Here is a 27,500-nt window from a genome sequence, read left to right as displayed (position 1 = left end):
GCTACATCGTCCAGCAGCTTTCTTATAAGTATGGCTATCTTGAAGATATTATGTGCATACTTTGCAGAATACTGCATCATTCATAGAAGCCACTGTAATGTCCACTTGTTTTCATGACTGAGATGCACTGTAATGTATTGGGCATCCATCATTAACCCATCAAGAATCAGAAATTAGGAAAAAAGCATTATTAATAAAGCCAGGTTGAGCATTTTGACGGCATGTGCATTTACAATTTCCTGCTTGTAATGATTGCAGCCTGTGGGCATTAAAATTGTATTTTATGCAGCTGACCTGACTTTAACTGTTTCCTAATTGCAGCACAACTGTCTTACTCATACAGTATTTTAAAGTTAGAGCATTTAAGTTTTTTAAGCATTTAGCTACATCTCGCTCTAGCAGCTTTAATAGACACATGGTTATATCAAAAATTTTAGATATAAATTTTGCAAAATACTGCATCATTCCTAGAAACCACTGTAATGTCTGCTTTTCTTTAGGATGTTGCATATGCAACAACTTTTTTTGCTTCATGTTTTAGTCCCTCTGACATTAGAACATGAGCCATGCATTCCAGACCTATTACTTTTATTTTACATTTACTCATATTAACTTACAGTGATGCTGCCACAGTCTATTTAGAAGCTTAACTATTCTTTTGTCATGTAATTTTTGTGCCTGACTCCATACTTCAATTTCATCAGTTATGTTTAAAACACCTATTAACCTTTCTGTTACTTGTGCAGCACTGATGCTGGTGAAATAACAAATGGAAGTCCAAGGAATCTATATCTTCCTGATAGCACATTGAATGTACACGGCTTGTAGCTTGCAATATCTAGCTTTTTAACAAATTATTTTTTAGAACTGAAAAGAGCTTAACATGTAGCATTCTTGAAACCATTTCTTGAACTGTAATTGATGTGTAATTGCAGTTTATATATCACTTTATCAAGATATTGCTGATTAATGCAAATAAAGATGTATTTATTTACAACAGTGTCTACAATGTTCACTAATTCCATTGGCTCTACCTTTTTCTTAATGACACTTAAATTTCCATTTATTTCAGTTCCTGCTCTATCTTTACTTATATGAGGTAAGGGTCTGGCATTAGTGTCAAGGACTGTGGCTATGAAGTACCAATAAGTTGCTTCCTATAGCCAAGGACTTGGTTCTATCAGCATCTGTTTGTCTAGTGTGTGAATGAAAGGAAGTCTCTTAACCAGACGTGATCAGGGTGAGTCTGAAAAAGGTCCATGTGGATCAGTGCTCATCCTGAATAACAAACAGCTAAAAAATATTGGCCTTATCTAGCAACATGTATCACTGGCATAGTCTTGCTTTGTTTAGCTGTGATATTCTCTTTACATGCCTGCTACAATTTCAACTAATCATTAAAGTCATGTAAGATATTGATTCTAAGATGATGCATGGCTTTATGGATGAGTCTTCACACATGCAGTCATTGCTTTAACACTGTAAATTACTTTTACTGTTTTAATTTCTCACAAGTCACTTTACACCAGTTTGATGAGAATTATCTTAAGTTCTATTATTTAAAAATTAGTCTGTAGTGATTTTTGTGTTCACAAGACAACAGTCTTGACCCAAATCTGGGAACTACTCAGCATAGGTTGCCTATACTCTCTTCAGTGTCCTATTTTATTCAACTTGCTTAAATATTTTTATAAAGTATTATACGTTGTACTATTGTCTAGTTCCTTTTTTGTTTATTTTTTTATTATTTTTATTTTATGTTATGTTATTTTATTGGCTCTAGTCCCCTGACTATTCAGTTTGTACTCTCAGCTGCCTTAGTGACTTGTTTGTTCTCCCAGGGTGGGTGGCCTATGCCCAATGCATTACTTGGAGTATTAATATTATTCTGAGGAGGATCAGGATTTATTTTGTAGCTCTGCCTGACCAACCCAAACCCACCCACCCACCCTGTATATTCTCTATTAATTTCTCAGAATGTCTTTCTAACAATGTTGTAGTCTTGCCTTAGTTAATCAGATGTTTTGGGAGCATTTTCAGACATCACTGTATCAAGCATCTCCATTTCAAGAGTACCAACAAACAGTTTGCTTTTATATTTCTGTCCAACACCATACAAATTCTTTCAAGAATTCATTTATTCATCTTGGCAAAATTTCCTTTACAAGCAGTTTCTATAAGCTTGATTAAATGGAGAGCATTTCTATTCATACTCATAACCATGTCTACTACAAGAAGCATGAATTAAAACTGAGTGGGCCTTGTTCCTTGCTTCTCTGTCTTCACATCCACTATCCTTAGATCACATCTTCACATTATTTCTCATTTTTGTTTTATTTGACTCACAAATATATATATATATATATATATATATATATATATATATATATATATATATATATATATATATATATAAAGCCTAGTCTGTTTCTGTTAATAATCTATCCTTTGTTTCATATTTTACTGTATAGCATGTTTCTATTTCTTATTAATAAATCATGAAACACATCTAACTGGTGCCTATAGTATATGAAGAATTTTGAGCAAATGTCTAATAAATGGCAAATACTTTCTGGGTTCATAATAATTCCTGAATTTCTATCTAAGTCATATTAGTTTGTCTCTCTTCTCATTAAAATAAATAAAATATTAACTGTTATTATCCCTATTTCTCCAGCAATTTGCAACAGTATTGCACATTGCACCTTCAAAGGCTTTTTAGCTAGTCCACCCACATAAATTGAAGCTCTATTACCTAGTTTAAGCACAACCTAGACCAGTGGATGGGGAATAGGAAATTTACACCGGGCCTGGCACCCGTGTCCCCTTATGGACAGAGGTAACTCATAAATGCCTGGCTCTGTTTGTCCTATTCTGACACAAAAATGCTTCGACATTTCTGTCAAATTTTTGCAAAAAAAAAAAATATCTCAGTAGTGCAGATGGAATATATTTCCACTGAGGACTAGTCTTTTGTACCTTCAAACACATGAATTCTTGAAAGCAAGTATATTTAATCACTTTAGGTAGATATTTCTTTAGGTCTGACACAAAGCAGTTTATCAATAGCCAAAATATAAGAATAAATAAGGCAAATATATGAATATAGAGTATAATCTCATTGTTGTGTATATTCAAACTGAATTCTCTAGAAAAGGTTTGTGCCCCACATGACATGTCAATCTCAGTAGCTAGCTTATTAATAATCAAGACAGATAACCCGCATGCAACATCAGGATTTCTTTATGAGGAATTATGTTCCATGATAGCAACCATTTATCATCACTGATTTTTAATGCCAGAGTGGTTACTGAATGATAGAGAGTATTAGGACTTTATAGCTTCCAGATGAGAACAGGATAAAGTAGATTGGGTCAACTGAAGCTTTAATAAGAAATAATGCTTCCTTTGTTTCACCATTTGTAATAATTAACTGCTTGGCTTCAAATCAACAAGAAAGTGAGAAGTCATTCTGTAGGCTGTATTTTTAAAACATCGTGGATGATGACCATATCACCAGCATAGAATAAGATGTTTTTCCATGTACTGGCAGATTATTATAAGTTATAATGATGCGGCACTGAGCATACTGCACATTAACTTTACCTACTAATTATGAAATCAGGATTAACTATATGAGTTTTGATTACTACTGTTTTGCAAATAAGCATGAGTCCCTGCAACCCTATATGTTACTTAATATAACAGTAAATTGCACATTAAATATTTTTAGTAGCTACGTAAAGCAAATCCAATATTACAAGTGGGTCTATATTACATCACCAAACACTTAAAAAAGCGAATAGTGATTAATCGACCCAATGTAAGCAAAAGCTTACAATGTCGAACTGTCAGAACAGAGATTCTTTTCCAAGGGAAAAAAAAATTGCTGTTCCAACAAAAAGAAAAAAGAAAACACTTTAAACATTACATGTATTACATGTATTACATGTATGTGCCCCCCACACACCCCCTACCTAAATATACGAACTCCAAGACCACACTACAGTGCCAAAAATGGCAAAGTAACGAAGCAGCCAAGCAAATTCTTTCCCAGGGAAAGAATTTGCTTAAAAGCCGCTTCGATGTTTTGCCTTTTCATCCTTTTAGGTTCGACCAAGATGCATTCGAAAGAATGCGTCTTCGGTCTTCTAATAGGAAGCCTTACAAGTGAATGGAATGTAAGTATATATGTGCTAAATTACTCTTAAAATATGTTTTTATGGTGACCATGGGCTGCGTCATGTTTGAAAAGGTTCTTCTATTAGGACATCAAGCCAGTCAACAAACAATAAACAAAAGCAGACAAGCAAATAAATCAAGAAAGAACCTGCTAGGTAGGTTTGCATAAATACAGCAGAGTGAATGGGGGGAATAGGACACTTACTGAAGTGAAAACAGAGGGTGTGAATGGGGAGAAAGCTAGACAGAAATTGCCACAGGTGGGTGACTTAGCACTGATGATGGACAGAAGTGGCAGATGAGCTTTGGAAATAATGGCAAGTGGGAGGTAGGCCTAAGGAAGTCTGAGAGGTACGAAAGCAGGATATTCTAGACGAAAGTCATGTGGAGAAAAATGAATGGACAGTTAGGCAGGATAAGACTCAAGCCTGCAAAAAATACAAGCACTGTTGGTGACTCTCAGCTAGGTGAGGAAAGCAAACCTGTTTTAAGAAATATGCTTAGCCTGGCATTTTTGTTCCATGTCCGAGACAGACACTTAAATTATCAAGGCTGCACAATTCAAGTTTTTTCTTTTTATTGGTTAATTTGTTTTTGAGTGATACTTAAATACACAAGGAATTTCTGTGTCTTTGTCTTTTCCAGTAAGACTCACACCTGCAAAAACTGCAATCACTGTTGGAGACTCCCTGTTGGGGGAGGAAAGTAAGCCTATATTTTTTATCTGAGTTACTTAATCTGATAGACCTGCTTTCTGCTTTACCTGCTCTATTTTGTTTTCTGTTTTAAGAAATCTGCTTGGCCTGGTATTTTTTTTTTGTATATAGGAGATAGACAAATTATGTAGGCTGCACATTTCATATTTTTTAATTGGTTAATTTGTTTCTTGAATGATATTTAAATACAGAGGGAATGTCTGGGTCTTTATTTTTTTCTGATAAGACTCAAGCCTGCAAAATCTACAAGGACTGTTGGAGACTTCCTGCTGGGTGAGAAAAGTATACCTATATGTTTTTGTCAGTGAGCTGCTTAAACTGATTGAGCTGTTTTCTGTTTTACCTTCTCAATTTTGTTTTCTGTTCTAAGAAATTTGCTTGGCCTGGTGTTTTTGTTCTATGTGGGAGACAGACACTTAAATTATCTAGGCTGCACCATATCACATGTTTTTTTTCATTCATAGATTCATAGATTGTTACTAGGCTGATGATCTGGGTGGCCTTTCTAAGCCTCACCCAGTTTTTCCAAAAGAATAATGATGTGTTGTGTCCACATAGGACAAAGAGAGCCAGGCATTTATAAGCTACCTCTGTCCATAATGGATGTGTGTGCCAGGCTTGGTGTAAATTTCCTATTCCCCATCCACTGGTCAAGGTTGCGCTTAAACTGGGTAACAGACAAACTCAGCTTCACATGGATGGGAAGCCTGTTCCATAGGAGGAGCAGTCTCTGGGACACATACGTGTCTCTCCAGTGTGTTCTGCTTAAGTCACAGATAAAATCCAGGTCCTGTACCTTGTATTAATGATATGCTTTGATTTACAAATATGTAGGAGAGTCATGACTGTGGGGTTTGTGGATGCCTTGAAAGCCAGGGATAGATAAACCCTCAGCAATCTATAGGAGACTGAGTAAAGGGAAAATGCTTTAAGGCACTCTGCATAAGGCAGGTTTGTTATACCATGTATTCTTTTTGCAAGGAACCTCTGAGGGCACTATAGTTCCTGCATATGCCTGGTTGGGTACATACTAAAGAGAGCATTGTACTCTATGATTGGTCTGATAAGGGTAGAGTACAGTAGGATAAGGACCTCTTTGGACCTAGTGGCAATGCCCTTACTTATAAGCTGAGCAACATAAAAGGATTTCCTCACCACTGTGGCCATATGGTAGCTGAAGGTAAGGCTACTGTCTATGTGCATATCCAGTTCCCTAACCATTGGATCAAGTGTTAGGGGTATATTTTCAACATGATAATTAGCTGGGATGGTTGACTTCCCAAAGGGTACAAGTATGCATTTCTTAGCACTGAGTTTAAGGTCATGCCTTTGGAATCATTTGTTAGTCAGAGATAGACCTTCTTGAAGAGCACTAGTGTCTGCAGAGCAGTTGATGATAACCTCCAGTTTGCAATCATCTGCAAACTCAGTCAGCCATAAACCTTCTGGATTTGTTTCCATTTCAGAGAAATAGATACCAAAAAGGAAAGGGCCCAATACAGACCCTGGGGGACTCTGTTAGTGACTGACATATTGTTGAAGGTGGCCTCACCTATTTTGACCTCCTGTGCCCTATCAGTGAGCCACTTGGCTAGCCAGCAATCATTGCTAATTTGTTTCTTGAGTGATTCTTAAATATACAAGGAATTTTTGGGTCTTCATCTTTTCTGAAAAGACTCAGACCTGCAATAACTGCAAGCACTGCTGGTGACTCCCTGCTGGTTGAGGAAAGTAAACCTATATTTTATTTTTTTTCTGTGAGTTGCTTAAACTGACAAAATGCTTTCTGATTTGCCAGCTCCATTTTGCTTTCTGTTTAAAAAACAAAAATCTGCTTGGCCTGATGTTTTTGTTCTAGCTGGGAGATAGAGACTTAAATTACCTAGGCTGCACATTTCACATGTTTTTTAACTGGCTAATTTTTTTCTGGAATGATACTTAAATACACACGGAATATCTGTGTCTTTGCCTTTTCTGATAAGACTCAAAATCTGCAAAAACTACAAGCACAGTTGGTGCCCTGCTGAGTGAGGAAAACAAACCTATATTTTTTGTCTGTGAGTGGCTTAAACTGATAGAGTTGCTTTCTGTTTTACCTGCTCCATTTTGTTTTCTGTTTTAAGAAATCTTTTTGGCCTGGTGATTTTGTCTTATGTGGGAGATGGAAACTTAAATTATCTAGGCTGCACATTCCATATTTTTTCATTGGTTAATTTGTTTCTTGAGTCATATTTAAATAAGCAGGGAATTTCTGGATCTCTGTCTTTTCTGATAAAACTCAAGCTCAAGCCTCCAAAAACTACAATTACCATAAGTTTTTTTTTTTTTACAGTGCAACTCAAAGCACTTAAATACCTTCTTATTTATGGTCATTTTCCCAGCCTGGTACAGTACCAGTGAAAACATTTTACAATTTGAAAATTGCTGATGCCAAAGGAAATTACATGATCAAACAGTGAAATACCAAATTCACAATATACAAAGGTATGGAAAACTACATAAAAAAGGAAGGAAATTCTGCACTGTAATACCACATGAATTATTTAAGATATTCTGTTTTTCTTGTCAATTTTTGGTAGGACCTGGTCAAAGAGTTCCTGCCAACACTCGAGGGACCAGGGGCAAAGTCTGATTCAAGAAATAAGGTCACAGCTGGTGGTATGTGCCAGTCAAGAGGTTGTTGCCTGTATTAAATGGTTTTAGAAGAGAATAATCCTTTGTCAAGGTGCATCTGTCATTTATAATGATGAATATGGGATCATCGATCATTTTAAACTTGTGAAACTTCAGATGACAGACAGACAGATGTTTGTTCTGACATATCATTTCAGTAACACAAGCTGTACCTTTCCTAGGTTGTACATCCTTACCAATCTCTTCACATCTGCATAGGACTTCATTTTGTCATTCCGGTGATGGTATCTGTGTTTCATTTAGTCTAGTATGGATTGGAATACTGAATGTAGCTGTGTTATTATATCTATGCCTCTCTAAATAAACATAACACTTGCTGGAGAGACTCCATTTGTAGAGTGTTTTATGTTTTTATATCCCTGTAGTAGGCAGTGAACTTTGTTGCTTCAATGAAGTACCTTTGCTGTTTGCAATCCTAGATGCCATGCCTGTGTTAGTCTTAAACATCCTGCAGTGTCATTAGCTTGTAGCTATCATAGAATTACTCTTCTGGGGAAGATGGTGAAGTTCATGCACAACTGCATGGGTTCACAGTTTCTTACTAAGATTACAACCAAAGGAGACCATCAAGAAGCTCAGCCATATCATCTAATACTGCTGTGAGACTAACAGTGTCCCCCAATATGTAGAGTTTATCCGCATATCCCTGGTGAAAAATTGCCATCAGCTATCTAATCATCCAGACTGGTTTTAAAGGTTGTAAGAGAACTACTCTGCTTGATAGACAAGGGCAACCTATTCTAAATCTATCATGCCAACTGGTATTGTTGATGTGATGGGGTGGGTTTAGGCCTCTAGAGCATGTATTTGCTTACCAATTGTTCTATACTTTGAATAATTTTTTTGCCCTTTGAAGAAGTCAAAGAGTGATGGGTTGTTCACAGCACATAAAGTTAAGTACTGATCATTCCACAGGACTCAGATACTGAGGAGGCTTACAGAGCTTTTCATCTATGAGAGTAATTAAGGATACTGAGATATGAGATTTTTTGGTGAGGGAATGTTGAGGATGTCTCAAGCTGGTTTAGGTGCTTAGCAAGACACATGCCAACGTGCGTATTATATTTAATGTTAGTCCTAATAAGGATGCATAAAATGGGACTAAAACTTCTTTGGACCTTGAGGAAATACCACAAAGGATAAGTTGTATAAGGAAAAAAGGATTTTCTAACTTGAACTGAGTACTTATGAAAAGAAGTCCATAGTCTGATTTTTATGGACTTGGGACCACCAAACAGTAAGACAATATTATTTATTATCAATATTAAAGCTGTGGCTGAGGTGCATATCTCTCAGCTGCCCAGAATTTCACAGAATGCCCAGATTTATTCCACATATTTTGGCCTGTCCCACATAAAATTTGTGGGCTTTGGGTAAATCATTGATAAATATTGCCAGACATTTGAGTTTCAGACTTCATATCCTTCAGAAAAAATGAATGGTGATACAAAACCTATTATACTAGCAACATTCTAAGTTTATAAGTGCAATATTTAAAATGTGCCCCTCAGTTTGGGCGTTTGCCCCCCCCCACCGCCATAATTTTTGGTTTTGTCCAGAATTTTTTTCTGTTAAGACGATAGTTATGCTGAGGTGGAAGGCACTGGTTCTACTATGGAATATCTAGATTATTCATCAGTTTTTACTAGAAGACAGTGTTTTTGTCTGACCCATAGAAATCAGTGCTAATGCCTGTCCAAATAAACTATTAAAATTATAAAACCTGAAATTGTACACTGATGTTTTGGTTACTTTTGCTTGACCTGTTTGGCATGTTAATTAGTCATTCTTCATACTTTGTACTGTGCTGTACGTATCAAGGAAAAAATATTTTCCTTTCATGGCTTTAATTTTTCTAACATCTGGATGAGGCTCATATGCTCTCTTCTCCAAAAAAGCAAAGATGTTCATCCTTTTGCCTCACACATTCCAGATGCAGAATGACAATGACATACTTGAAGCATTCACATCTGTTAAGCTTGGCACGATTTGGATTGGAGCTATCTCTTCATAGGAATCATTGCAAATACAAGACTATTCAACCAGAGGCCACATATGTCTTGCCAAAAACCACCCTTAGACTCTAGCAACCTTTTCAAGGACTGCAAGGCTTGGAATTCCAGAGTGTGTTTAAGGGCACCCATTCATTTGTCTAAACAATGTTTAAAGGTTGGCATGGAGTCACATTGCTAGACATACAAAGGGAGTCTATACCAGAGCAAGGAGAAGCACTGGGTACTGAACCTGATGTAAACTGAAATCTTTTGTTCTTGTGTAGGCTACAGTATTTGATATGTCAAGAAAGAAGAGGAAATAGATAATAAGATCCCTCAGGGCTCAGAAGACAAGGCACAGGTCTCTCCACTTAAGATCCATATGACAGGAAGTATAGGGATAGAAAATCTTACATTTGCTGATAATTAAGATTTTTGAGGCCCGATTTCCTTTTTCTTAAGAATCTCTGTGTTTTTTCAAGTATTTTTGATATGTCCGGTGAGATACATGCCAAAGGGTACATTATATTCTATGATGGGTCTAACCAGGGCAGAATATAGAGGAACAAAAACTTCTTTGGTTTTAGATTAGATGCTCTTTATGATTAGCTGCAAATATAATTTTTTTCTGACTACAATTGCTATGGGATGATCAAAGGAGCTTTCAATCCATATGCCCAAGTCTCTGATCACAGAGGAAACTAAAGTGTCATTGATACAGTAAGTGGTAGGAATTTGTTTGTTTGTTTGTTTGTTTGTTTGTTTGTTTGTTTGTTTGTTTGTTTGTTTGTTTGTTTGTTTTTTCCCAAAGGAAATGGTATTGCCTTTGTTAGCATTGGTTTAATCTCTTTTTCAGTGCACAAGCTAGTGTATGACAGTTCCGTTTGAAGGCTATTAGTACCATTGTTTGATTTAACTACTATACCCAGCTTACAATCATCAACGAACTTAGTTAGCCAGAGATCCTTGTTGTCAGTGTTTAGATCAAAGAAATAAATGCCAGAAATGAGGAGGCCTAGTGCAGAATCCTAAGTGAATGTCACTGGTCAGTTTTTCTGCAACTGAGGAGGAAGGATCTCACAACCAAGCACATGTAATATCAAACAGGTTGCCAGTAACACTCACACTACACCTATCACACATAATATAGTCCACACACATAGACCATCATACATTGAGTCTGTTAAATGTACTCTTCCTGAACTTCGTAAACCTGCCATATGTTGTGCTTATAATAAACATTCTCAGTAACCTCAAAAGCACTGTACTAAAACAACACCCGTCACAACACATACAGTCATATTTCATGATGTCTCAACTTCTAACCTCATGAGGCAAGCCACTGCACCACCCAATATTTTGGTCATAGGAGCCTTCTCACTGATGAGTGAGGAGACAGTTCGTAGTCAGTTGCCTATCAGGAACTAGGATCTGCAAGATCATACATGCACTCAGGTTGTTGAACCAAAAGTACTAGTATGACTAAGTCATTGTACATGCGGGTGCAAACAACCTGAGATATACCTCCTTGGACTACATGAAGAGAGAAGTGATGGAGCTCTTGAACTATGGATCCCAGGCTGGTACAAGCTTAGCATTCAGCAACATTCTATCTTCACCAAGGATGATGCCACAATATGAACAAATGATCAAAACATAACTGACTTTAATAACTGGCTTAGTTTTTGGTGCCATTTGAAGGGGGTTACAATATCTGTTAGCATGGGAGTATTCGGTCAACAGACCATGCTGCTTTGTCAGGGAGAGTCTGCACCTGTCCCCTCTAGTCTTTCAAATATTGGCTAAAACCTTGTCCATCCTAAAGTGCCTTTTTAAGGCATTTCCAACCTGATAAACCTTCCAACATAGGAAAACTAACCCAAGAATATCTAAAGGTGTTACTGCTCAATGCCAGGAGTCTAACCAAGAAAATCCATTTCCTTCCAGCACCCCTTACCCTGGAGCCTGTTAACTGTTAGTTATAAAGCAGCTACAGCTAAGTTTAAGAAGTGGAAATAGGAGGCAGTATCATGGTAATCAGATACTACGTTTCGGTGATATAAGAAATATTACTGAACAGCATGAAACCAAATGGATAATAAGACTCCAGTCAGATGCAGACAAAGGCCTGAATAGTACTGTACCTTTAAAACCATCCTTAAAGGCACAATGTTTATTCAAATAAACATTTTTTTTAACGACCATACATTTTTAATGTATTTTTTATATATATAAAAGTAGAAGAATATAGTTAGCTTTTAATACATATTAATTAGTATATTTAATAATTAAGTTGGCAAGACAGATACAAGTGTAATGAATTTGGACACCATATTATAAGTATATATCTTTACATATTCAGAGGTTTACATTATTCTTTTATATTAATGCGTTCAATTTTATATGTTTAGATACATGTATATTTAAGGCGGCCGCGGTGGTGCAGGGGTTAGCATTGCCACCTCACAGCAAGAGGTTCTCTGGTTCGATCTTTGGCTGGGGTGCCTTCTGTGCGGAGTCTGTATATCCTCCCTGTGGTCACATGGGTTTCCTCCGGGTGATCCAGTTTCCTTCCACATCCCAAAGACATGCTGTAAGTGGATTGGACACTCTAAATTGGCCCTAGGCATGAGTGCATGTATGTGTGTGCCTTCTGTCGAAGGTTGGGTGCCAGGCTGGCAACTCAACACCGTAAAACTCCACTGCCAATCATGAGCAGACAGATGACCACTGTGGTGACCCCTAACTGGTAAAAGGTGAAAGAAGAAGATACATGTATATTTAATGAGAAACTTTTGTTTTGATTAGTTTTTTAAATGTTCATGAAGTAGAGTTATAAGGTCGTTAGTAGAGTGATTTTGCTATTATATATATATATATATATATATATATATATATATATATATATATATATATATATACTCTTTGATTAAGCAACAGTCTTAAATCTGATACACTAGTTGTGGTAAGTGAGTGAAATTAATTTCTAAGTAGGATGTTTATACACTGATATAGTTACTTCTATGAACTATATCATATTACATTAGAAAGCATTTCACAATATTATTTAGATTATCTATGTTAGTGACATCTACTGGTTGTTTATAACATTACAAACTTCTATGCATGTCATAGGCTCACATGATTTTTATCTCACAACGTAAGGCTCATTCCGATATTATTTTTTATACTTTTTGTATTTTTGAAGTTGTTTATTTATGTAAGATATATTGGAGAATTGCAATCATCATTTATATATATTGTAGAAGGAGCTCACACAGAGCATATTTTATCATAGGTAACCGTATTTATATATAAAAATAATTACTTATATCTTTGGTAAACTAATAAGATATTCATACAACAAATTTACATTGTAGAATTATAAATGCTATGAGCAGTACAGATGACAATTATTAGATAATGTTTAGATATAAGATTAAGTCAGAAGCACGATATACTAGGTGATTTACATTATATACATATACAGATTTATAATTACATTTTGGAATGGCATTTTATTATGTGTATGCAAACATTTAATGAGTTTTATAGTATTAAGTTTTTATGTATTTTATACAATTATAGTTGTAAATGAGTTTTATTGTTACAATACTTTTGCAGTGATATACAGGCTCACTGTTTTATTTAAAGAATGTCTGTATCTCTTTAAGTTGCATGTTGACCAGTTTACAATGTAACTGTGAAACAATGCTGTAGCTGCTACTAGATTTGAAACTTATAAAGCATGCTTATTCTGTTCTTTTTAAATGTTTATTCTGAAGAAGCAAGCCGTTGACTTGTGAAAGCACTAACCTGGTACTTTTGTTATTAAAGTTCTTGCCCTGGCCATGTTTCGGCTCATTTTTCTTATTTTTATGTGATATTACTTGCTTTTTGCTGTGTTAATAATGAGCCATTAATCCTAGTTGCTAGTACTGTTTAAGCTTGCAAAAAATAAAGTAGCTGCATTGTTTCCATACTTGTAATTCCAGTAGGCCTGTAAAAGCTATATTAGGTACCTTTCCAATTTTACTTCTCATTTCCTCTGATGCTGCATCCATCTGAGTTGTTCCCTGAAAAAACATAGTGTAGGTAAACTGATATTTATTCACTGCATATATAGCAATGCTGCCTCCCATCCAACCAGCTCTAGCACTAGTGAAAGAGTAGAAACTTTCAATAACAATATCAAAGTCTTAGTCTTAATACCACATCTCACTTAGGCTTGACATATGTTGAGATATCAAAGCTAGACAGAATGGGTGTAGCAAACATCATGAACGGGCATGTCTAAAATGGGATCACAGTGGATATGGCCAAGAATGATGCATTTGTGGGAATGGTCATTGAAAGATGTGCCACATGACCAAGCTATGCACATTCAGTAATTTTCTGAGACATACAGGTTTCTGAGATTATCTTTTGGAATATTATTAGCCCTAGAGATAAATGAAGGGCTAAAATGTGTTCTTAACATAATGAATGATCTATGATGGAATGTCATCAAACAATAGGATAATTTATGACTCATAAAGTTTGATAGTTTGAACATAAATGCATTAGGACAAAGCCAATTAAAATGCAGACTCCAATAGAAATGTAAAGGCTTTCAAGACTACCCAAAGCTCAGGATGTATTTTTAAATAATTGTAAAGATCCAGATTGTTGAAAGAAAAACAAAGGGAGCCTACTCCACTAACACACCATTATGTGTGATTGAAATTTAGGTATGATTGCAGTTCTACATTTGACAATTTTTGAAAGAATATTTAATACCTTAAGTGGTTCAACTTCAATCCATATGTTCTATATTTAACAGCAGGTGAAATTCATCATTCATTAAAGTCCTATAGGATAAACACAACATACCATGAAGATATCAACAACTGATAGAAAACACATTAATATGTTCTAGTCTAGAATGGTCTGTTAGACTGTTAAACTCCAAAATTTTCTTTGTGAACTTCCTCTGGATTCCTTCAAGTGCTAATAAATATAATTTGTTATATGTACAAAGCAACATATTATAGTCAACAATAGGGTGAACATATTTTATGATTAGGTTTTAAACAAATCCATATTGTAAAATTAATCTGATTACTTTGAACAATTTATTTTTTGTAATTTGAATGCAAGCTCTAAATTTAAGATTGTATAAACACAAACATCTGAATCCTTGTACTCTGACAAGTTAAATAAATCAAATAATTCTAATTTCACATTAGCAGTGACCTTAAGTTTACCAAATTGAAGAACACCACATGTGTCTTTATTCATGTTTAGCACATTTTGTTTTAGCCAAAAAGCAATTAAATTCAAATACTGATTGAATTTATCAATATCCTTTGGTATTATCACAACATATCCAAATTTGATGTCATCAACATATTCAACCATCCCTTTAGAAGGAGCTTTAGGTATTGAAGAGAAAACTATATTAAAAAGCATGGGGGCCCAGGACTGATCCCTGTGGGACTCCTCAGTCCAGACTGAAAGAAAAGGCTCAAAACCAAAAGGTTTGACTACTCTTCAGAACACTGTTCAGGTTTTGACTTCTGCAGGTGTTAAACCAGATTCAGATAAAAAAAATTCTCATAGAGAATATGGAAATACCCATGACAAACTGTCTGTTATGCAATTCCTTGGTATGGTATAGTATGATTTCATGTTCATTCCAAACTTCTCAGATATAGTGCTGCTCAGGAAGTTGTTAGAGCATGATATCGCATGGTTCTGATCACAGTGATAACATAGACATTTTGAATGTTAAAGAAACTGACTATTGATGCCTTTGGTTTGAGTTGTATGATGTTTCACAACCTGTAGTATGTCAAATGGGTGCCAACCGACAAATATTTGATGTAATGTTATTGAAGAAATATAGACCAATAAAGTATGGTTCAAGAGATTTGAAAGATGCTCAGACACTGTGTGCATAGATAGAGAACCAAATCATTGCAATACTCTTTTGTTCCCAACAGTTCCATGATTATATCTTTGCCAAATTAGTTGCAATCAAGTCAGACCATAAGTCAATACAGAGCACTATAGCATTTTTAGAAAGTCTTCTTAGAAATACCAACAATACTTAAAAAGTCTATATGACGTACTTTGTCAGAAATGTTGGGGGTGCACATGGTTGTTGTGATGGCCTACCACTTGACCAGTAATCAAGGAGCCTCAATCCTCTCCACTGGCACCAATGGGGGACGTACACTGGGAGGATACCAGGTACACACACAGTATTTTCAGATTCAGCTCGCTGCATCAAGTGCAATTTCCCTTAAGAGCACGCAGAGACCACAGTCAGTAGGGCTGGTTTCTCCCTCTTTATCCAGATCCCCAATAAGACTCCCCACTGGCACAGCTATAGAGTTGAAATCTCAGCTGAGTGGCCAAGCCAAAACCTCCAGCACCATCTCTGTCCAACCGGTGCTTTGTGTCCCTGCCCAAGTAGCTGAAACACACCCTCTTTGAGGTTTGATTTACAAACACACACACACACACACACACACACACACACACACACACACACACACACACACACACACACACACACACACACACACCTGGAAAAGACTGTTGCAGGTTTACTAGCTATGCCCTCCTGTTGCCCAGAATATAAAGTAGTCATCACTGCCACTAGCCAACTCCTTATCAGCTACTTTAAGGCCTTTAACAAAGCATGTACAATCTTTCTGTGTAATATTAATATTAATACAAATGGCAGTTTGACCAAGAGCAAGGCTATTAGGAGTGGCCCACATAGTGTCATCAAATAAATACTCTCAGAACTCAAACAGATCAGCCACAATGAAAGGTTTAAATATATTTAATAATAAATAATTAAGTTACACGAAAATACTCACTATATACTCCCAGTGACATCAGAGTTCAAAATCACAGGACATATTTAAAACAACATTGCAGGACAGTCTCAAATAAATAAAGAAAAATATCTAAACTAATCTTTGCTGTATTCCTGACTATATTTGAGAGAATTATACTATTCTCTAGTAAATTACTTAATCAGAGCAAGGCAGATGTTGTGGTGAATGGCTCTTGTCAGGTCTAAGACCGAATACAGAATGCCCTGTCTCTCTAAGAGAATTTTTGTAATTAATATCTCAAATATTACTGCTAGGATAGCTTGCCAAATTACATCATTTCTTGTCATCTGATTATATCCCAGGTGAAACCCCCACTGCTTGAATTGGCCGCATTTAACTTCTACCTGTGAAAATACATAGACCTCAGATCTTTGGCAGATGCTAGAAGTCATAAAACAATTACATTCCTTCACATTTCAAGACTAGTAAGTATTTCACCCTAGAGACTTTACAGAAACCTCCCAAGTTTTAGACATTGTGTCTCATTGCTGCATTGAAACTGAAATATACCATCTTTCATGGCATAGCCATAAAGTAAACTTTCAGTTATTTTTTTTTAAGTTAAACTGCTGTAGTCCAGTTTCCACTGTTAAAATATAAACAGTTACAATAGTTTGTGTACATTTCTGTTCTCTTCCAATAGGGCACACTGTGATTGCACTTCAAGCACAAGCACTTTATAAAATACTAATAAATAGGAGTGCAAGTCACAGAGAAGGAAAAACTCCATTGGATCAACACAGTTTTAATATTCACGAACTACACGCCAAAAACACACTGTCATTAATGCTCTTTTTAGGAAGTACATGCGTTTTCATCCTAACCACTGGACTTCATCAGATGTTATCTACACATAATCAAATCACTTTTATACATCAATTAAAAACACAAGCCAATAAAAAAACTCCAATTAATTTTGAATGCACTAATCAACATAGACCTTTGGGCTCATTAATATTCAAAAGTATTGTGTCAATTCCATTAAAATTTTTACATTTTAATAAAAAATAAATAAATATAAAATAATACATGCTTATAAATAGCCATTTCATGAATAAATATAAAACCTTATAAGAATAAATATGTATAAATTCATATCTATATACATTGTATAAAAGGACATTTTAAATAAATCATTATTGGAGAAGCTTCTTATTATTTAAAAGGAAAAAATGTTATACCCAAGCAGCACCACCTAATGGTGAATTTATATATTGCACTAACCCTCATAATTTAGCTGCCTTTAATTTTAAAAGAGGTAATATGGAAACATGTTCATTTAAACCTGGTAATTCACTTGCTTCTAACATTACTTGCCACCATAATTCCCTATAACCTATAGTGTCTTCCCAAGGACCCCCTCTAATACCACTTTTAATATGCTCTATTACAAAAAAGTGGAATTTACTGTCTTTACATACCTTAAAATGCTTAAATAAAGCATTTGTTTATTTCTCCTTTGTTATATCATAGGTATGTTCATAAATTCTTCTCCTTAGGGTTCTTTCTGTCTTACCTACATAACATTACTTACATTTTTCACAAGTGGCAAGATAAACTAAACCCTTAGAATCACAGTTATACAAACCTTTACTAATAATCCATCTCGCCCTGCTTTCTACATATATTTTCTCTTTATTAGCAATATAGTCACATTGATTACACTTCCCGCATTTATATGTACCATTCTTTCTGATATTATTAAAATTATTAATCTTATTATAAGCAATCTTCTTATGTTCCAAAATTTGCTTAATACTATTAGAATTTCTAAATACAACCTTAGGTATACTTTTAGGAATTCCCTCCAGGTCAGTAAATGCCGTAAATCTTTCCCATTCCTTCTGGAAAATTAATCTAGTATTATAATTTAAGGCATTATATTCTAAAATGAGGGCATGCTGATATTCCCCATTGGCGTTTGCTTCTTTTGTTCCTGTTACTTGGTTAACATTACTCTCCTTTTTTTCCTAAGATGGGCTTAAATTTATCTAGTCTGCCTCTTTCCACTTCTGACCTAATATTTGCAAAAAAATCCTTAGCATATCCCCTTTCTAAAAACCTACTTTCCAAAAGATCACACTCCAAGATAAAATCATTAAAATTACTTGTCATACGTGACCCCCTAACAAATTGACCTTTTACTATATTTTTCTTACAATGTGCTGGGTGTGCACTATCATAATGTAAGAATGAATTACAGTAGGTTGGTTTCCTATATACCTTAGTTTCAAATGAATCATTGCATTTATATATTTCTATATCCAAATATTGAAGGCTTAATTCAGATATCTTATAAGTAAATCTAAGGAAGTCTGTAGTCTCATTAATATATTTCATAAATTCTTCTAATTTTTCATTCCCCCCTGTCCAAAAAACCACAATATCATCAAGGTACCTCCGATAAAGACTCCAACAAGAATTAAAACTAGAATTAAGGATATATGTTTCCTCCCAGTTAGCCAAGACTAGATTTACAAATGTAGGTGCACAGGCTGCACCCATAGCCACACCTTGAATTTGTTGGAAAAATTCTCCATTGAATAATAAAAAATTATTATTCAAAACCATTTCCATCAGGCGTGTGCAAACCACCTTTTCTCTATGGGTTAACATTCTATCTTGAAACACTTCATCCTCAAACATTCTCATACCAACTGTGTAAGGTATGGAAGAAAAAAGATCCACAATGTCTATTGTAACAAATAATAAATCCTTAGAATATTATTCTGAATTGACTACCCTTAATAAATCCCATGAATCTTTTAAAATTGCTTGTTTATCCATCCAAATATGTTTAGCTTTATTATCTATAAATTTAGCTAATGGTAATGTTTTCGAACCATTTGCCGACACAATAGGTCTCAGTGGAGGGTCTATCACATCCTTATGTACTTTAGGGATACCGTAAATTACCAGTATCTTTGGCTTATCCACCTTCAAATAAGAAAACATACTTCCATCTATGCTCCCATCGTTCAGCATAGCCTCTAATTCCATGTCAATTCTCTTATAAGCTAAATTTATTTCATTTTTAGAGACAACAGAATATTTACTTTCATCTCTGAGTATCTGATTCATTTTTTCTTCATATATAATAGTATCCATGATAATAGCCCCTCCACCCTTGTCTGGTTTCATTATTCTCACATTATAATTATGTTTTAATTCATTCAGAATCTTAAATTCTACTTCATTAAGGTTCATATTACATCTAGTTCTTCTTTGTGCCTTCCTTAGTTCACTTTCCATAACACATTCTAAATTTTTAAGTTGAGGATGTATAGGGGGATTAAATGTAGATTTATTTACTAAGATTTGATTAGAACCCACCATATTATACTTATCATTCTTATAAAATACCAAATTCATATTAATTTTCCTTAGAAATAATTTTATATCAAGGAGTGTTGTAGTCAAATCCCCTTTAACATGGGGAATGAACTTAAAACCTTTTCCTAACAAACTATAATGTTCTTTTTCAAGTGAAACATTACTATAATTATAAATAGCAAAACCATTAAAAATATTTTTACATCCTTCTTCAATTATATCCTGTCCATTTGTATCTAAATCTAGGTCAGGGGTATGTCCATTTAATATCTCCCCCTCCCCCTTCTCCCCCCTCTCATTTGAAATTTCCATTCTGAGGTCTCTGGAAAACAGGGGGCCTATAATCCCCATCCAATGGGGGAAATTCCCTATCATAATCATATTCATTCCATAATCATATTCATTCCATCCCTCTCCTATTTGATAATGCTCCACATCCTGTCCCTGTTTGTAAATTCTTTTATTCTTCTTACTAATATTATCATTATTATTATGTGAATATGTATATGTGGGGGGCTTGGGATAGCTCATATTGTTTTCATAATCTTGTAAATCACGTTTTAGTTTCTCCATCTTTCTATTTATTAAGCCCTTACATTTGTCATCAATTTCACCCCTTACTTTAAAATATTTTTCTCTTTCCTTGTTAATACCAAAAACAGGTCCTCTTTAATAAGCCCTTCTAATTCATCAATGTCCTTTTGTAAAATCGCTAAATTCCTATTGTTTTCCTTAATAATTAATTTCAAGATGTCAGTACCACTTCTATTAAAAACTTCCAACAATTCCTTATGAAAAATTTAGCCCATTTGAACATTATTAGGAAATTTATAGATTCTTAAGCCTTTAGGAACAATGTTCCTACTAATACATTCTATTAAATAAGCATTCTCAATCAAAAGAGTTCTGTATTTGAACATATATTTAGACATATTGTCCACCATTTTGCTTAAAGAATCTCCATTCTTAGACCCTTTAGGGCTGATATTGTCCAATTTAAAACAATAGTTTATGTTTAAGCAATCATTGGTCTCTATGGGTCTAGATGAAGGGATAGTACCTGAATTAACACGACCCAAGTTCTGTGTATTATTGCCGACACCTTCAACTCTGTTATAGTCCGGACTACCATCCACAAGCATTCTAGGTGTAACTGCAGGGTTAAATGATCCACCATTCGGTTCCAAAAGGTTGCCAGCGTTAGCACCATCGCCAATAAGCTCCCTCTTTCTCTTGCTCCTTTGAAAAATCAGCTCATCAGTCCCACTTCCTGTAGCTTGGGACACCTGCAATTTCGTCTCCACCAAGGATTTACACAGCGGTGTCAGCAAGTATAAAATACCTTTTTTAACACACGTGTCTGTACAAACCAGTTTGCTCTACACATGACGTACAGTTTTAATACAGTTATAACACATCTTATATAGATCATGTTCATATTCACAAATGACATATAATTATTTATAAAATTCCTCGTAGCTGTGCTGGCAGTATCTCCCTTTATCACAGTTGTAACAAAGGACATTATCGTTTTGAGCTAGGATAAAGGATCTGAATTACCCAAACATCATAAGGCCTTACTAAGTTTACTGCTATGGGCTACCAAAAAAGTAATTACTAGAAAACAGAAATTAAATTGTCAACTATATACTTTAAAGGGATAAAACGATGGAGATGGGATCCTTAGAAAAGGGAAGGAGCAAATTATTTACAAATAAATGAAATTTACAAGAACAAACATGCAAAATAACATTCAAGATGATGAGTGAACTTTAAGGGAACATAAGAACTGAGCAATTTGTATGATGCTGAAGTGAATGATAATTGTTAAAATGAAATATATATATATATATATATATATATATATATATATATATATATATATATATATATATATATATATGAAAATAATGGAAATTGTCTACAATGCCTTGTTTTCTTTTCTGTTAATGTATATGTAACTATGTCACTTTTTAAAATAAAAGAATTTAATAAAGGTGTTGAAAAAAACAGTGTTGCTGAGTTTGCAGAAATGTGTCTTAACAAGTTGATGCATACATTTGATGCACTTAGCAAAGTTTTCTTACTAGACAGTAAAAAAGACTGGCTGCAGAAAGAGTTGAAGGTTTTGTGGGTTGTCTCACAACTGTTTATACTGGTGATACGAATATGCACAAAAGAGGACAGAGTAATGCAGTGGTTAAGATACACTGTCATCACTGGATGGCCAGATAATGTTAAGTCAGTTGAATGAGATATTAGTGCACATGACGAAATATTTAAAGGTGGACTGTCATCCTTATATGATTCTCAGATGTACTGCTACATCAGATCTATGAGTCATATTTAATTATAACTAGTTGTAATGAAAGGACACATGCAGTTCTTTACTAGTTTAGCAACCTTGTTACAGCACGGTTCATAATTATTCATATTGAATGAGTGGCATTTCACTGGCAGTTTCCAGTGTAATGCATTATGCCCTATCCTCACAAGGACACAGCTGGAAGAGTCAGGGCAGTTAGTAACATACAGTAAGTCTGACTGTCCAAATACACTTTACAGTTTCACTGCTACTACATCCAGCTGCACATTCTAGGTTTTGTTTCCCACATGAATCACTTCCCACAGAGTGATTGCCAAGTGTATTCATTCACAATGTATGACTGCTACAGAAAATGCATTAAATGGATCTAGACCTACCCGCAGTAAGAACTATCAACGCTAACAATAGAATGAGTATTTAAAACACATCATGGTTTAATGAATCTCCCGTCATAATACATACATTAAAGAATTAAATGAATCCACATTTTGTGAGTTTGCCAGCATAAAGCCAGTAAAAAAGCTCTTTCCATTAAGCGCAGTCAAAGTTCTGATACACATTTATTTTTTGTTACAGTTAAACGAGAAGTAGTCCAGCCTGGGAACTAGTGAAGAAAACAGAAGCACAATAGCACTTTTTTATAAATGCTAAACTGGTGGAAGTTTAAAAGTCTGGCAATTGACTATGTTACAGCCTATAAATCTTTAGCATGGCTTCCTAATCAGAAAGATTCTAGGTTATTATGTTAGGAGAAAGTTTTACAAATAATAACAATATGATTGGTTCTATTCTTTATGTTTTTAATACACACCATTGGGTATTTTATGCCTGCTTTGTAATATTATTGGAGTTTCTACAAATTCATATATTTTTACTGTCAGACATGCTTAATCATTATATTTTATTTGTAAGTAGTGAAAATAATTTTACCTGTTCAGTAATAATGTTCTATCTTTTTACCTTTTTTTTTACTTTTTTTTAAGTTTGTGGTTATTTGTCTGTGGTGTTTTTACCTGAAAAAACTTAAATAAAGCACTTATTAAAAAACAGTAATGCATTCTTGATGTCTTTCCTCAGGTCCCCTTCATGCTCTTCTATATTACGAGCAAACTTCATAATCTGCATAATATGAGTTGTATAAGAAACTGCAAATAAAGAGACACAGAAATGCAATGTAAATAAATGACGAAGGCAGGGATGCTTGAATTCTAGTTAGCTTGAGGCATTGAAGAACTTCTTGTGGGTGTTTCAAAACTGGTGCATTTAATATTTTCACATGTAGCTGATGCTTGAGATAGGACTTGAGCTAAAAAAATCAAGAGTGTCCCATGCAGACTAGAATGGATGTTAAAACTCCATTGGTTACCATACCTACATCAAAATTATTTGCCACAGGTATTCCACCCAGATTTTTTTTTTGCTGTTAAGCTTACAAAATGTTTGTAAATAATTGCTAGTTTGCATTTAACTACCTCTGCATTTTTCTCTGAATTTTAAATCATGAAAGTAAGGGCTGTGTTGCCTTAAGGCATATTGTATATCATTGGTTATTATACAATGGTAGCTTATTAATATTCAAAAACCTGCATGCTGATTGGTTAGCCCAACCAGTATGACTGCTGTAAATTGAGCATATACCAGTCTGGACACTAACGTTTGACCAGAGTTTCTTCTATCAGTATGTGCTCCATTTTAAGTGTTCAGATTTTCACAATGTCATAAACTTTGCCTCATATTTTTGGTCTGTCCATCATAACATTTATGGTTTTCTGACTGAGGAGTAAATTCACTAAATAATCACAATGCATTACAGTTTCAGAATATCTATCACTCGATGCTCGATAGCACAAATCCTGTTATTTTAGCAGAATTCTAAGTTTATAAGAGCAGCATTTACATCAGGGACTTTTGTCCCCCTAATTGAGGGTTTTGCACATTTCTTGAGCTAAAAGGTCAAGGTACATATAGAGGGCAGAGAAAATCCAATGAAAAGCAGCTATGTTCTGCAAAACTAAAGAAACATACCTGATTTTCCTTGTTTGTCCCATGTCTCTTTCATACCTCTAAACTCTCCAGATTTTACATTTTTTTCTCTTTAAAAAAAAAAGCAACAGAGATCTCCCTTTCTCCTTTGCTTGCTTTCCAATGCACTGATGTACTGTGTCCCTTACACATGCACAGTACATCAACAAAGCAGAAGAATGTGGAAACAATACAGAGGAACACCATATCACTGTTATACAAAGACATTATTTAAGAAAAGTAAGTAATTTCTTGCTTAAATAATGTTATTGAATAATAGCAATAACTGACTCATGGGCATGGGTATATTGAATATTTACCCATGATTGGATTTGCTTAATCACACAGGCTTCACCCTCTTAATCAAACCACGGCAACTGTGGGTGAAATCTTCACTATACCACACCCACTTGTAGGTTATTGCTAAAGTATACATTTTCCTTTTTGAGCTAAATGCAGCCTACAACTAGCAATACAAGTATTCATTTCCTTCAAAAACTAATTTTTATCTATAAAGTTGGATCGTAACTAGATGGAAACTGATGCTCCTACAGAAACTCTCACATACATGAGTAGTTCATTCACACTCCACAGTGAAGATACCCCAGCTGGAAAACAAACTAGAAAACCAAATGCTGTGAGGCAATGCTATATGTGGAACCATTGTACACCATGTGTATATTTTTAAGCAGTTCTAAGTGTGTGTGTGTGTGTGTGTGTGTGTGTGTGTGTGTGTGTGTGTGTGTGTGTGTGTGTGTGTGTGTGTGTGTGTGTGTGTGTGTGTGTGTGTGTGTGTATCATCATTGTGTTACTATTTTGATGTTATGTACAGTTATATTTAAGGCTCGGTCATTCAGCATATTCTAGGTTTATGCCTGGCATAAAAGTCATATGACAATCTGCAGTATAATTTTCAGAGAGTATAATGTCTATATTATTTAGTAAGGAATAATCTTTTGATCTTTTCTTTAGCTTATCAGAGCTGATGCAACCTTTATTAAATGTCTTACTTTTCTGTTTCACTTTTCCACATAGAGATTTTCCGTCATTATATATTTTAATTTATTTATTTGTTTATTTGACAATAGTTTACTGGGGTGGTCCAACTGGACATAGCCCTTTTTCAGTGGAGACCCGGGGAGAAAACCTCCAGTTAAATCGTAAGCAAAAGATGTAACAGTACAATTACATAAAAAGTATTTACAAGAATATTACAATATAACATCAGTAAGGATAAAATGTTACAGCACATGACAGAAGTTTGCAATAAAAAGACAAGGCAAGAAAAAGAAGTATTTTACAAGAAAATGACAATGTGAGAAGAAGTAAGAGTAAGAATAATACTAGAAGTAAGAAAGATAAGGGAACAGATAAGGAAGAAGAAGGAACAGAGAATTGACTGGAGTGTAGCAGAAAGAAGAAGAAGACCTAGTTAAGGAAGGGGTTCAGGTTGGATGATTACAGAGACAAGAGAAGGAACTATTTAGGTGTAATTTAAGTGTTTTCTTAAATTCATAAACATTAGAGATAACTCTCAGGGGTAATGGAAGTTTGCTCCATTGGAAGGAAATAGAGGAGCTAAAAAGATACTGTCCAATTGATTTTTTTTAGATTTGTAGATTTCCAGAAGGTGTTGATCAGATCAAGAGGGGGTAGAAAGGGAGATAAAAGCAGAGATACTAGGGCAAGTGGAAGGTTTATTCAGGACAGAATGAATAACTAGAAGTTGAGAGAATAATAGTCGGTTAGAAAATTCTAGCCAGCCAAGTGTCCTCAGAGCCAGACAATGATTATATTTAAAAGACATGTTAGTGGCAAATCTGGCTACTTTATTGTAGGTAGAGTCCAACTTGGAGAGGAGGGAAGACTGTAGATTGGTTAGGATTTGTGAGCCATAAAAGAGATTAGGAAGGAGGGAGGCGTGGGCAAGTGTAATTCTAGAGTCAGGGGTGAGGAACTATTTATTTCTATACAATAAACCAAGCTTTTGGTGTGTTTTCTTAATACACTGATGTATATGTAAATCAAATTTTAGCTGATCATCTATTAACACACCAAGGAGCTTGTTATGGGTTACAGGGGTAATGAGAATGTTATTTAGTGAGGCTATGGTAAATGAAGATTTCAGGTGGTAGAGTAAGTTTGGAAGGAAATGGAGAAGATTAGTCTTTTTTGGGTTAAGAATGAGTTTATTATTAGATAGCCAGGTTTCAGTAAGGTTAAAAGATATCTGAGTAGTATTTAGTAGGTCTGAAGGGTTATCAGTAATAGAAATGATAGTGGAGCCATCAGCATACTGAACAAGGGTGGACTGGGGACAAGATTGCTATACTTAGTAAAGATGTTAAAAAGAAGGGGACCTAGAATTGAACCTTGAGGGACACCCATATTAATTGGGAGAAAGGGGGAGGAAGTAGAGAGCCATTTGACAGATTGCATCCTATCTGTGGGGCAGCTGTTGAACCAAGAGATAGCAGAAGAAGATGTTGTTCTGTGCTTCATTTAAGAAATGTCCTTAGTTTGAATCTTGCCTACTTTTTTGCATCTATAGATTTCCCTTTCCCATTCATCATGTTTATATTAGTTTGGCCAATGCCTCTACATATGCATTGCTATGTATACTTAGCTATATTCTTGTTTATCTGCATGCATGTTTTCCTTGTTTTGTTATGCCTTTTATGTATAACTAATACGTGTTCCTCTAAATACAGGTTTCATTTGTTACCTGCATTTATCTCTGCAATTAATTATTTTTCGTCATGATTGGCACTGCCTAAAATATACTTTTCCAAATGCCACCTTTAAGATCCAGTGCCACTGACTACGCTGAGTCATCCATCCTTGCAATAATCTTGTTTTAATCACCTTTCAGTTCTCTTCATGTGCATATTTTACTGATGTTGCCTCTTATTATGATCTTCTGCAAAACTGCTTTACGCCTTTCAAAAGTATTTTTATCTGAAACATTCTCACAAAGGCACAAGTATAATCCTAGATTAGCAAAAGATGTCAGTTCATATCATTAACCAATGAGCCATTACATTACACTATGGAAATATATATGCAGGGGTTATGTTTATTATTGGAAAAGGAGACAGATGGTTTGTTCTTGTTAATGAAAAATTATTCTGGTATGAACTATGAGTCGTAAAAAGCCACAGTATGAAATATGAACTAACTGAAAGTCTATAGGTATTAAACAGTAGAAAATGGACAGAACTTGTTACTTCTTTAGTGCAAAAACTTTGGCTATAGCAGGGAGTATTCATAACAAATTTTATAGACTTAGTGCTAAAATGCATTGCTGATAACTTATTACAAATACAAATAATAAAGCAAT

This window comes from Protopterus annectens, chromosome 6.part0 (genome assembly GCF_019279795.1).
Source record: "Protopterus annectens isolate FY-2018-M chromosome 6.part0, PAN1.0, whole genome shotgun sequence".
In the NCBI taxonomy this organism is placed as follows: Eukaryota; Metazoa; Chordata; order Ceratodontiformes; family Protopteridae; genus Protopterus; species Protopterus annectens.
The sequence above is the reverse complement of the archived record's forward strand: the minus strand, read 5'-3'. Positions refer to the sequence as shown.